This window comes from Bemisia tabaci, chromosome 1 (genome assembly GCF_918797505.1).
Source record: "Bemisia tabaci chromosome 1, PGI_BMITA_v3".
NCBI classification, from domain to species: domain Eukaryota; kingdom Metazoa; phylum Arthropoda; class Insecta; order Hemiptera; family Aleyrodidae; genus Bemisia; species Bemisia tabaci.
Genome location: NC_092793.1, coordinates 66,816,314 through 66,829,902, shown reverse-complemented (window position 1 = coordinate 66,829,902; position 13,589 = coordinate 66,816,314). Strand labels below are relative to the sequence as shown.

The 13,589-nt window shown below is 40.4% G+C and overlaps 1 protein-coding gene across 1 annotated transcript in view; it reads right to left on the bottom strand.

Annotated features, from left to right (window-relative positions):
* The window catches only part of LOC109034569 (uncharacterized), a 48,777-nt gene that overhangs the window by 8,722 nt on the left and 26,466 nt on the right, over nucleotides 1-13,589 (bottom strand). The gene's annotated exons all lie outside the window — the stretch shown is intronic.

Here is a 13,589-nt window from a genome sequence, read left to right as displayed (position 1 = left end):
ATATATACATGTTTGATGATTTCATTTAAAATATCAAGATTTAAAGGTTGGAAACATTTATTTTGGAGGTATTATCTACCCCTCATCCTTTGGGGTTTTTCGGCTCTTCGTAACGACAACACACTCTAAAATAATCCTGAATTGGCCATCAGTTTTCATTTGCAGGTACGTGGTTTCATAGATGAGCCAGAAATATTTAATAGTTCCTCGTTGTAAAAGGTGATGGATTCGCCTAATTTCCAAAAAGGCTGCTAAACAAATTCCAACAACTCATCAAAGGTTGGGAGAGGCGCGTTGAGCAGGCGCGAAGCTCTTTTGAATTTTTACTTTTTGCATTCATTGCTGACATCATAACAAATCGATCAGCAATGTTGAGATGACGTCAATGGCAGCCAATATTTTAGAAGATTTAACAGGGCTTGGTGATTCGTCAAGCTCAAAAGAAGTGGTCGAACTGACATGCGATATATAGCATCTTGTAGGTCAAAAATCTCGGCAGATTTTGAATTTTCAGCAAAAGAAAGGACGATAGCCCCTGCGCATGAGCCTAAAGAATCATTCTAAACCCAAAAATCGGCAAAATTCAGAGAAATGAAAGCAGGATAGTGTTTGGGAAAAAACCTCGCATTTGATACAGAAATCGATAACTGAATCGAATGCGATGTTTTTTTCCAAACACTGTCCTGCTTTCGTTTCTCTAAATTTGGCCGATTTTTGTGTTTAGAATGATTCTTGAGGCTCATGCGCAGGGGCTATCGTCCTTTTTTTTTGCTGACAATTCAAAATCTGCCGAGATTTTCGACCTAAAAGATGCGATATATCGCATGCCAGTTCGAACACTTCTTTTGAGCTTGACCAATCACCTTAACATAGCGTCTAAAATCTACGTGGATGTCCACAATCACGGTAAGGTCCGTATTTTTCTCTGAATTCAGGTCATAATTTCGACGTTTTCCTCCGCGAATCCCCGGTTACTTATTCTTCTAGCGCAGTGGGCTGAAATGAAGGCCCGGGCTATGAACAAAGACGCAAAACAGCTCCGTGCGGTCTTCCAACAAGGAAACCCTCTGGCTCTGAAAGCCCACAGCTCGGCGATGCGACCTATTGTTTTCATCTACTGACAGGGCACATCACGGAAGCCGGTGTACGGGAGACGATGCAAAGAGGGATATGAATTATGATCGGGCGCGGAGGGCGGAAAAAAAAAAAACCAATATTTTCCCCGCGCCTACTTGCTCGGTGCTCTTGGCTCGGCACCCTCGGGATTGACCCTCCCAACCCGCGGGCACCTTAATGTCCATCCCTTAACACCTATCCACCTCCGCGAACCTTGCGCGGATACTCCCACGCAAACCCGTCCGGCTCCTCCTGGCTGCCCTCCTTGACCCGTCTTTCAGCGCGCCCCCACCCTCCTTCGCCGGGCAAAAACAGATACCCGGCGACCCCGCCGTGGACCGAGGACGCAGCGCAAGACCAAGGAGATCCGCATCAGGCATCAACAAGTGACTGTTACAGAACATCCATCCAGTTTTGCACTGCGTTGCCACGCCGCCTCCCGATCAAAATCCTCTCTCGCAACTGACCGAGTCCATAACTAGGTGGAGGATTTTTTCCCTTCTCATCTGGAGTTGACATATTTCACCAAGAAAGAAATCCCAACACTGCATTTTCTTGTTATACTTTTAGTAACTTCCACTTTTGAAAACAATCGAAAGAAACTCTAAATATCCAATTGAACTGGAGCCCTGAGAATGTCCTTTTCTAGGAGTTGAAGTCCCTGCACTGGAAAAAAAGTCGCTCGGATCTAGAGTCCAGACTCTTAGTAACATTGACAAGAAAAAATACTCTCGATTCAGTTCGATTTTTCCTTGAATCGAAGAACCGAGCCTCTAGATTTAGGCAGATTTTCTTTTGATCCAAGCGCGAAGTCCGATTGAATCAAGAGTATTTTTTCTTGTCAATGTTTTTGAGAGTTTGGACTCGAGATCTAAGCGACTTTTTTCCGGTGTGACTTTCCAGGTTATTTTCAAATTCCTTAACTTTTCAAGGTTTTCCCTGACCCTTGCAAACCTTCACTTAGTTCTTATATGTCAATGATGGTTGTGCCCTCGCATACCCTTACAGACGTTACTAACATAATTGCAACTGGTATTTAAATGATTTTATCGATTTTTTTAAGGCTCAGCCAACACTCAGAGAATCGATTTCTGGCGTTAAGGGACGTGACAGTTTTTACTATAAATTAAGCAAAAACAATGCTTTTTAGGGTAAGGGGTTTTCCTCCCACTTGTAAACCCTTAGGCGGATTATCCTAGATTACTTTCACCGGAAACGAGTAGAGCAGGGTTTTTTTCTCGACAAATGGATTACGAACGCACATTTATCAACTGTCTTTTTCCAAAAAGACACGCTTTTAAAATGAATACATCGATTTATCGAGTATATCGACCTATCTTCGATCCTTTCGGAATGATCTTAAGTCAAAAGGAACTAATTTTTAGTCCTTCAAAAGTTCGGGAAGACCCCCCTTGGGAGGGAGCACGAACCTTCCTTCTTGTTTTTTTTTTTCGTCCACCCAAACTTTGCTATACATTGTGGGAAGGGCATAAAACGAAACTTTTCGGTGCAAAGTTGAGGTCCATTTTTAAACCATTATAAAATGACGGAAAAGAAACACCAGGGCAATCTATTAACATATTTGCTTCATTCTTGGTGGTATATCTGGGATTTTCGAAGGCAATATATCCGAAATTGGTACTTATTTTTCAAAATAGCGACCCTTTTTAAGATGATCGCTATCAAATAGCGGGATACAGCGGGATTCATTTTTCTGGTTCCCAATGAATTTGCTTCCGACTCGGCGTCGAGGATTTTTTGGCCCGCTGAGCACGCTTTCGGTGTTGATTTTTCAAAATACTCAGTCTTTTTAAAGGTAATATCTTCGGAGTTACAGAAAATCGGATTTTTATAAAAAGTTGTCATTTCGATTGAATACTCGAAACGATTGAATATTCTGTGAAAATGAGTCAAATTAATGTTCAGTGACCCCCAACGAAACTCAAGAACAGTAAGTTTGAGAAAAATCTATTAGAAAATCGGAAAAACAGGGTTCCCGCCAATCAAAGGCTGCCATCATGAATACGACTGGGTATTACGAAAAACTTAAAATGGAATGCGTGTCCAGCGTTCTGAAAAAACTCACGAACACTAAGTTTGAAGCAAATCCGTTCACTGCGGTTGCCGAGATACAATCTTTCTCCATTTTCAACTTTAACCGGCCGCCATGATGTAACGGTTCAAGATGCTGACATTAGGTTTAAGTTATTGCTGACCGGATTAACATATCGTCACCTTCCGACCAAAGTATCACAAGCGCCACTTTATCAACTTTTCAGGAGACACAAAAAACTGATTTGCGATCGGATAAGACGGAGTTCCGGCTTGAAACTTGGGATACTGATCCAGCACAACTTCTTGCCTTGAATTTTAATACAATTTCTTTTAAAAAAACATTTTTTTCTTCGAAAATTGGCGCTGGTGATACCGCGATCTTGGGTCATTCTGAGGACCCTTGGAGCTTGTGATACGGGAGCTCCACAAAAACGGATTATTTTCCATATTTATTAATTTTTAATCTAAAAAAAATATATATATATTATTTTCGTATGTAAATGCATCGTATTAATTCAAAAGCATCCATGACTCAATGTCGATTAAAAACAAGGCTTGTGCTACTCCGGCCATAAAGTGACGAAAGGCTCCAGACCATTTCAAGTGTTTTTGATACTGAAATTGTAAAAACAATCCCGAAGATGAGCGATTACCCAACTCGGCGCTTGCGATACGAAAGTTCATCAACTTCAACGGAGTATTTTCCACATTTACTTACTTATTTTTATTCTAAAAAAATGTTTTTTTTAAAGTAACGAGATGCATTTATCATTAATGGCCGAGTCTGTGGCAATGGGTCTGGTGCAAACTTCTGCTAGGGTAAAAAGAAGAGTTGGTTCTTACAGCAAATGGCTCAAAAATCACGATGAATGCGTCGGGTAAGCCTGAAATACACTTCTAACTTCACAATCTGCGTGAGAGATATGCGTAGTTTAAGCGTCCCGATTCAAAAACGACGCTGCGGCACAGGTCAACGTTCCGTAAGAGAAGTCGTTCCATCCAACCCTTGCGCACGAGGATGCTACGCAATATTCAACAAGGCTGACGCGTCCGCCCGTAAATTGTGAGAAAGCATCTTGGTCTTCATCAACGCAAGGAAAATGTAAAAATTTATACACGCCGGTTGATAAGATTCCGTCTCGTCACGTTTGTTTTGGCGGCCATGTTGAATATTGCGTAGCATCCTCGTTCGCAATGATAGGAATGGATGACTCCTCTTACAAAATGTTCACCTGTATGTGTTGTACCTGTACAGTAGTATCGTTTTTAAAGCTACAATCTTAAAAAAAGCATAGTTCTGACGCAGATTGTGAAGTTAGGAGTGTATTTCACACTTTTCCGATGCGTTTATCGTGATTTTTGAGCCATTTTCAACAAAAAATAACTCTTCTTTATGCTCTAGCTGCAGTTTGCAAGAGGCCCATTCTATTGAAGACGGATGAGAGTAGGAGGAAAATAGCGATGGACCTCAGTGTCAACCGATTCTCTCCCTCTGTCATTTCGCGAGAACCCCCTCTTTTGCGTGCGAGTATGATAGTTCGATTATTAAAATACGTTTGAGATAAATAAAATCAAATAATATGAATAGTGGCAGAGGCCGGCTATTCTGAATTGAATATCAATGAGAACGGCACAAAAGCATAGCCATACAGGCTTTGTTCAGCGTCGGAAACAAAACACAGCGTTGCCGAACTTGTCCGGTTTTATAAATTTCATCCCGCCTTAAAAAAATATTGAATTTTCGTTTTATAGTGGGAATTCCGTTTAATTTCATTTTATTTTTCACTGAGGAGCCTCGGTCCCCCAGGGTGAACTAAAAACATCAGTTTTCCAAAATCAAAACTAACAGTATTGCGGAATAGTGGCGTATTGACACATCACTTAGAAACCCGGCGAAGGGTAAAACAAAAAAATTGAAGAAAATTGAGGTTCATTCTTCAGTTTTCTAAGTATAATTACTTTTAATTCACACTTGTTCTATCGATTTGATCGTGCTCTTAAAATACGATAGAAACCAGCGAGAGCGCTCCTTCTGGTTGTTTTAGAACTTTACAAATTGACCTAACCCTCGTACGTACCCCCTTAACGTTCAGTAGTACTTAAACGTATGCAATTTCAGGGTCGCAGTTAATGATCCAATTTCAAAATTCCCTGACTTTCCGACTTTCTGGGAAAATTCCCTGACCACAAGCGCTAAAATTCCCGTGATTTTTAACTGATATAAAAGCTGAAGGTTAATGTAAAAACAACAATGCAAACTTCGAAGTACCGCAATTGTATGTATGAAGTTGAAAGTTATAACTGACACGAATGCGACAATTCACGTGCTGTCTGGAGATATTGTAACTTATTCCATGCTTGAATAGGAAAAACTGGGAGAAAGGGCAGAATAAACTAATCAAGAGCAGATAGGCATTAATAATAATACGTAGATCCCTCCAGATTGAACTGAAGCGCAAACCGCGGATTCAGTACGACGCCACTCGACAAACTCGTTGCGACAAAAAATTAATGAAACTTGGCAACGTTGACGTGCGCTAGCGGCGCGCAATGGATGTTTTAGCTCTTGAGCGGAAGCTCTGAGAATCATCACTTATAAACCTAGCGAAGGGTAAAAAAAATTGAAGAAAATTGAGGTTCGTTCTTCAGTTTTGTAAGAAATTACTTTTAATTCATACTTGTTCTACCAATTCACTGGGGGAAAAAACACATTGGATCTAGAGTCCAGACTCTTAAAAACATCGACAAGAAAAAGTACTCTTGATTCAGTTAGATTTAAACTTAAATCAAGAACCAAGCCTCTTAATTTGAGTGGATTTCCTTTTGATTTAAGCTTAAATCTGATTGAATCTAGAGTCCTTTTTCTTGTCAATGTTTTCGAGAGTCTGGACTCTAGATCCAATGTGTTTTTTTTTTTTTTTTCCAGTGTTCGATCGTACTTTTAAAATACGATAGAAATCAGCGAGAGCGCGCTCCTTCTGATTGTTTAAATTAACATTCAGTAGTACTTTAACGTATGTAATTCAAGGGTCGCAGTTAAAAATCCAATTTCGAAATTGCCTGACTTTTTGGAAAAATTCCCTGACCACTAGCGCTAAAATTCTCTGACTTCCCCCTGATTTCTTACTGATAAAAAAGCTAGGGGTTAATGTGTGTGTGTTTATTTTCTCAAAGCAAAATTCCCTACCTTTTCAGGTTGTTTTCAAATTCCTTAACTTTTCAAAGGTTTCCCTGACCCTTGCAACCCTTATTTCAGTTTCTATAGATACAAATAATTTGTGTGCCCCCACATGCCACTAGAAACTCTACAGGCATAATCTCGACTGGTATTTAAACGATTTTATCAATTTTTTTTAAAAAAAAAACACCTCGGCAAACGCGTATAGAGAATCAATTTCCGACATTAAGGAACAGTTTCACGATGAAACAAGCGAAAACATTGGTTTTTAGGACGTAGGAGGTTTTCCTCTCGCTTGTAAACTCTTGGTTGGGCTGAATCGCTCGATTCGGTTCGAAATCTCTGCAGTCGAGATGAGTCGGAAAAAATTACATAATTTTGAAAAATTATCGTATTTTGCCCACTAGCTCCCTTCTCTCAAGCTGATTATGCATCGCGTTATTGTTTTTGCCTTATATTTTAAGTTTCTGATTATAGTAATTGCGTGGCTTAAAAGCTCCGTTTTCAGCTAGAGTTTTAAAATCGATATCCTTTATTTTTATTTTTTTTCTTAGCTGTGCCCAAACGACATTTCATTTGATTCCAAGAATCATGGTCAACACGGAGACGATCACATCGCGAGCTACGAGGATTTTTGTGAATACGTTTTGCAGCGACGGCACGGCGCACGGTGGATCGAGTCAATGGGAGACGTCGGACATCATTTGGAAACTTTAAAAGCTTTTAACTCCGTTTATACAAAACTTTGAGGTTTTCAAAGTGGTTCTATTGGTTTCCTAGTGAAATATTCTTCTCGAAGTACCCCTTGGAATTTAAAATATGGCAAAAAAAAGACATCAAAATTTGCAATTTAGTCAAAACTTTCATGTCCAACCTCTCTAATTCAATCGATCCTCTGTGCGGCGTGCGTCCGTCTATACGTACTCTCGCAAAGTAAGTTGAACTACATGATGCAATTAATAAGGAACAACCATTTCTGGCACATCACTAGTATAACATACATTGGCGGTGAAACTCCTAATACATGTATCTCCTCTGCAGTATTTAAAAATCTCCGATCCCACTTTATTGGGGCTTGTTTATGCTAAAAGGAGCCATGTCGTACACAAACCTATGTACATAATACATAGTCCTTTTTAGCAGAATAGATAATTTGCAGACGTCTTAAATTTTGTGAATTTCATGTTTAAAATGATACTGCAAGGAAAACTGAGCACGAGGATATCCTTGGTTTCTAAATTGGAAAATTATTCGAGAAAATATGACGAAATAACCTAATCTGCTAAGATACTTGTGTTTAGATGGAAAATGCCGCCTGATGATGTCATAGGGCGGCACATTTTTCCACTTTTAAATCTATTTTTCTCCACTTTCGCATGTCAGAAAAAGATCATGAAAAATACTGCGAACTTAGCTCATTAGGCACTCTCAGATGAAGCAATACAATTTTTGTGTGCGAATTCTCCATTACGCCTATTTGATTGAAGGAGAGGAAATGAGCATGATTCTTTGTAGTCTTCATATAATTTTCCTCCCACAGAGAGGAAGAATTACGAGATTTTTTACAGAATTTACATTGAGTAGAATTCCAGTTAAAAAATAAAATAGAACAGAAAGTCTGCAACTTCGCAATCTGAGATACGTGGTTTGGGAGTTTCACCGTGGATATGTGAAATTAGTATTCTTATACAGATAGGTGCTTCAATGGATTAATCAAAAATAGTAGTTCCTTATTGGAAAATATGGTCCAATCAAAGCTCAGATGCCTGTGAAAGATTGATTTGAAGCCCACGCCATACAGGGCTGAATATTTTAAAACTTTCTTATTATTTCACGAGAATCATATTGGGCGAGACTTCTCAAAGAAGCGTTTTCAGAGTTGCTACCTGCGCTTCCTTGTCTTTCCCGCGTATCATACTAGACCCAGAGTTGCGCAAAAAGTCACGTTGTCAGCATTTTCCCGGCTTTTAATAGACACGAGCTAGAAGTAGGGCACACGGTGGCGTTAGGAGGTGGTTTTTGGAAAAATGGCTTGAGAACAATTAATTCAATTTTTAAAATCACTGATGCGTTGCATAAAACTTGAAGGTACTAAGAGCGATAAAATCTTTTTCGTAGTATTGTTCAATCCTCATTCGTTTGGAGTGGTCAAGTGGAAGTGACTTTTTGAAAGAACATCCACAATGGAGAATTTGCACGCAAATTTTTTTTTACTTCATCTGAAAGTGCCTAAAGAGCTGATTTTGCAGCATTTTTTATAATTTTGTCGGCTATGGGAAAAAGTATGAAAATAGATTTTAAAGTGCGAAAATGCGCCGCCTAGTGACGTCATCTGGCGGCATTTCCCATTTAAACGCATGTATTTCAGCAGATTAAACCATTTTGTCATATCTCCTCCAATAATTGTTTAATTTATGGACCATAGGGTATCCTCGCGTTCAACTCACTTGATAGCGTCCATTGAAACACGGAATTCATCAAAACACCTGCAAATTCTCCATTACAACGATACCAAAGTTTCTGATCTTCCCATCGTTTTGTAAGTGTTTTCCCGTTTTCCTGCCTGAAATATCAATGGCTTAAGTGCGAAACCACGTTTCTCCGTTAACGAGGTTGCAGACTTTCAGTTATATTTAATTTTTTTTTTGTAAAACTATTCGACATAATTTCTTGAAAACTTCCTAGATGTTTCATCTCTACTAGCAGAAAACCTCCTCTGAATAAATGTTAAGCCATAGAGTTGGCTCGTTTTTCCTCGAAAAAATAAGAGAATACCGGAAATTTTGAAAAACCGGAATGGAGATACGTCGTTTCACACTTTGACCAGCGATATGTGTGTACGATCATGCATTCAATGGCCCAAGTGACAATCCTGACAGATAGTTGGATTGCATTTTGCAAAAAGGAACCACTAGTATTGCAATGTTGCTAAGATTGTGCAACTTCTTTTGTCTTGGAGGAAAAACCCGATTATCCATTGATAGTTTCTATTTGACTCGCTAAAAACTACGAATTTAAGACAAAAATTACCATCTAAATTTCATAGTTTTTCACAATTTCCGCAATTTTATTGTAAAGGATGAAGTTGCACAATCTTAGCATCATTGCAATGCAAGTGGTTCCTTTTTGCAAAATGCAATCCAGTTGTATTTCCTATAGAAAAGTCGGTGGTAATTTCGCAGGAGAACGGGTGAGCGTCAAGGCCTGGTAAGCGATCGACTTTTATTCTCAACTTTGCGAGGCGGACGAAAGGGCCACCTGGCGAAGAGCGAGCGTCCGGGGAACGATTCGCTCTGCAACGGAGAAAATATTTGCAAGCGAGCTTTGAAAAATGCATCCCGACAGTGCATCTAACGGTCTTGGCTTCGAGGGGTATCGCGGAGAGATTTTAAAAGTTCGAACGTTCGTTAAATTCAAAAGATCCGGAGCGGGAGCGGCGAGGGCAGGGGCAGGGGCAGCGGGAGATGCAGCTTCAAGTGGGGTGATCGAACGCAGCGCTGAAAGACTCCAAGTCGCCAATCCCGACTCATGAATGAGCACGGGGAGCGGGGGAGCGGGGGGAGAAGGAAGGGGGGTTTGCAAACTGCATTGAGTCACAGACTGCAAGCACTCATTTTTCTCGTCTCAAAACTCGAGTTCCGATGCAGACAAGGGTGCAACGGGCTCGAAGGCACGAAGGGGTTGCCGAAGGAGATTGAAAAATTACATTATCTCGTCGCAGAAAAAGTTATGTGAACGTATTAGAAGACTGCGTGGGTGTAAGCCCCGGGTAGAGCCACTTAAGGAACCAGTTCAGTTTGCCATGCCTTCTCTGTTCAGCGCATACGCTGGGCTCCCTCTACCACCTCTGCCGCAGACCAACCCCCCCTCCCCCTCTCCCATCGGCCCCTATCAATAGGGGACCAGTTCCTTTCTCGCCGGATGCACACAATGAAAGCTGTCTATCAAACTTCGGAATTTTTTGTTTTTGCTTTTTTGTTTTGTTCTTTTTTTTCAAATTGTCACCTCTTCCTCCTTTATTACGTGCACTTGGTCTTTGTGTAGGGTTCAGGACTCCGACCCCCTCCCCCCTTTTCACGCATTGTTATGGCGCAAAAATATTCGCATAGCGACAGTGGAGGTTGCACTCGCTGCGAATGCATGTTCTGTTCCTGGGAGTCGATCCGTTCGGCGGGAGGCCTTCGACTGCGGAACGCTGAAAAGTGAGGCTTCTCGCCGATTCCGGATGCAACTTATGCTTTTTTTACTCCGATTCTCTCGGTCCCCTTCCGCTTCTAACCCGAGCTTTATTTATTTCCTTTGCTGCAGTTTGCACCTGCTTTTATCTGCGAGAGGTTTGGTCCCTTCCTGTCGAATAACGCAAAGCAATCTCTCTTCTCGCCCAAGATTGGCTAGCGAAGAACATTATATATTTCCACTACACTGGAAAAAAAAAAAAACACATTGGATCTAGAGTCCAGACTCTTGAAAACATTGACAAGAAAAAGGACTCTTGATTCAATCAGATTTAAGTTTAAATTAAAAGGAAATCCGCTCAAATTAAGGGGCTGAGTTTTTTATTTAAGCTTAAATCTGATTGCATCAAGAGTATTGTTTCTTGTCGATGTTTTTTTAAGAGTCTGAACTCTAGATCAAATGTGTTTTTTTTTTTCAGTGTAACTTCCAGATTGGGAAAACATAGATACTTTTTGAAAGTCGTGAATTGAATTTACAATTTTAGCGCAAAAATAGTTACTCATTAGAAAATGTGTGAAACGTGTGAAAAACAACATACCACACTGAGGAAGAAAAGTCAGTACAAATTACCGAAAGTCTTGGTAGTTCTTGATCACCGGGAAGTCCCATCTTTTCTACCACCCAACTAAAAAATGGTTCCACGCTCGGAGATTGATTTGCTTTTTCAGTTGTAGCGCGGCTTTGGACTGATATCGAATAACCTGATGGCTACTTGAATATTGATATTCATATTACATCAAAGAAGGGGGGGGGGGGCTGCTTACACTAAGTCGAGGGTTTCAAGAAAAAATTGCAGTTTACAATTTTATCAAATTTTCCATTTAACGTGTGTGGCCAATTTGAATTGAAATGGTGAAAGTGCCTGCACGACATGAACCTATCCAACTACTGTAGCTTACTTTCTTGCCTCTTCGTTGAAGTCTCCGAGTCAGTGTTCGAAACTCACAGGCGCCAGCGCACCAAATGCGCCTAAAGAATGAAGGCTCTGCGCCAACGTGGCCCCTAAAAAAAATCTTAATTTTTCTGTACGGTGATTTTTCGAAATTTCCCCCAAGTTACAGCTACAAGTTCTGTGACTAAGACAGCTTGCGTCTAACTGTTCACTAAATGCGGTGTGATAAAGGCAAAAAGTGAATTTGGCCCCTAAAAAATCTTCAATGGCCCCTAAGAATCGAGCTTGCTGCGCCACATGGCTCCTGAAACTCAAAGGTGAGTTTCGAACACTGCTCCGAGCCAACTCAGATAACTTCATCAGTCACGACATTCAATTAATGGTCCAGTTATAAGTACACGGTCAAATTGAGCCATCAAATTGAAGCTCTGATTGGTGGAAAAAGACCTGATGTGAGGATGCGACCAATGAGAGGCCCACTTTGATCGTGTAACTGGACCTTATTGTTTAATGACCCTCAAGTCATTTATATCTAGGTGTGTGCGCTAGATCAAATCTTTTTTTATGAAACCTTTTCCTATTTTGACCTCCCTTGAAAATTGTTCTCTTCCATCGGACGTCTTTTCAGACCTCATAAATTCCTTTAAAGTATTATATAGGGACACGAGTGTTGTCAACTCGAGCATGTCGATGAAGCACCCGGCGCTAGGTTCGAAAAAACAAGGACTTGTCCTGTGGATGGGAGAGTGGTCATCTCGGGGTGTGCCACTCTCATATGGAGTATTGGAGGGTTAAAAATGGACACATCATGCTTCAGGTCAAAATGATACGTTCTGCTTAGCGAAAGGAACATACAGTGGAAATCGATTTAATAACATTCAGGAAACCGATTGATTAAAACCAATTTTTTTTTTCATTCAATACGATTTTGGCTGAGAAAATAATTTTCAAAGCTGCCAAAAATCCAACTCGCCATTTGAAACGCAAAAATATCGCGCTGGCAGATTTTGCGATGTCACAGGAATAATTGACTGCTGTGTGCCCATTCAACCATGCTTGTGGATAATTTAATATCCGGTCACGGTTTGTAACGACAGGTTATGTATTTTGATCGTGCTCGAAATATCACTTCTTTGAAGTGAATCTTTTTGCAGTTTCTTCTGAGTAAAATCGTTCGTTCGTTATGTGAATCTTACAAGGGCGTCTACTAAAATTCCATCTTCCATTTTCCTGATTTTTTGCGAGAGTAGATTGACACTCGTCTGCAGTTAAAAACCATTATAAATTGAATGAAATATTTCATTTTTGCAAAACTGCATGTGCTATACTACACGTAGTTGAAAAATGCTTGACGCGCAAGTAAATTCCTGATCCATGATATGTTTTTCTGATTATTCCTAATGACATCCAATTTCCTGATATATTCCGCTTTCTACTGACGGCAGACACCCTGCTCAACTTAGATTATCACTTGAGAAGAAGAAGAAGAAGAAGAAGAAGAAGAAGAAGAATAAGAAGAAAGAAAGAAAGAGAGAGAGGGAGAATGAAAAAAGGGGCTAATGCACTGACTATTAGTTAGCTACGGACGAACAGTCTCCACTTCTAAAAGTTGTAATTTCAGAAAAGGCTCTCAAAAGTTTTTAAGAATGGCACCGGCTGAAGTTGCTGATTGTGAGCTAACGAGCCAAGATATTCAACATCAGCCATCGATAAGCCACGAGCGTGGCCACAGCTGTAATAGGTGATATTGGGTTGGTATACGCTTTTAAGAAGTAACATTTTCGCTCTTGATTGAAAATCGAAAGAGAAATCAGTAAAGCAGCAGAAACTGTTTGGATTCTAGATGTCCATTTACTTCCGGTGTTGATTCGCATCTTAATACATAATTCCGATCCAATTCAAATTTGCCGCAAAGGCGCGGAGTTGCCACAGAAGACTCGAGTTAGGTTAGATTGGGTCACGCGACTAAATCAACTTCGAGGCAATGCGTAAGGTATCACACGAAAATGAAGGCGCGTCACTGCGAAATCGCGCAGATTTCTTCAGCAGCTACGATTAACGGAGGGTTTCAAGTTTCTTTCTTTATGTCTTTGTTACACTGTGTGTGTAGGT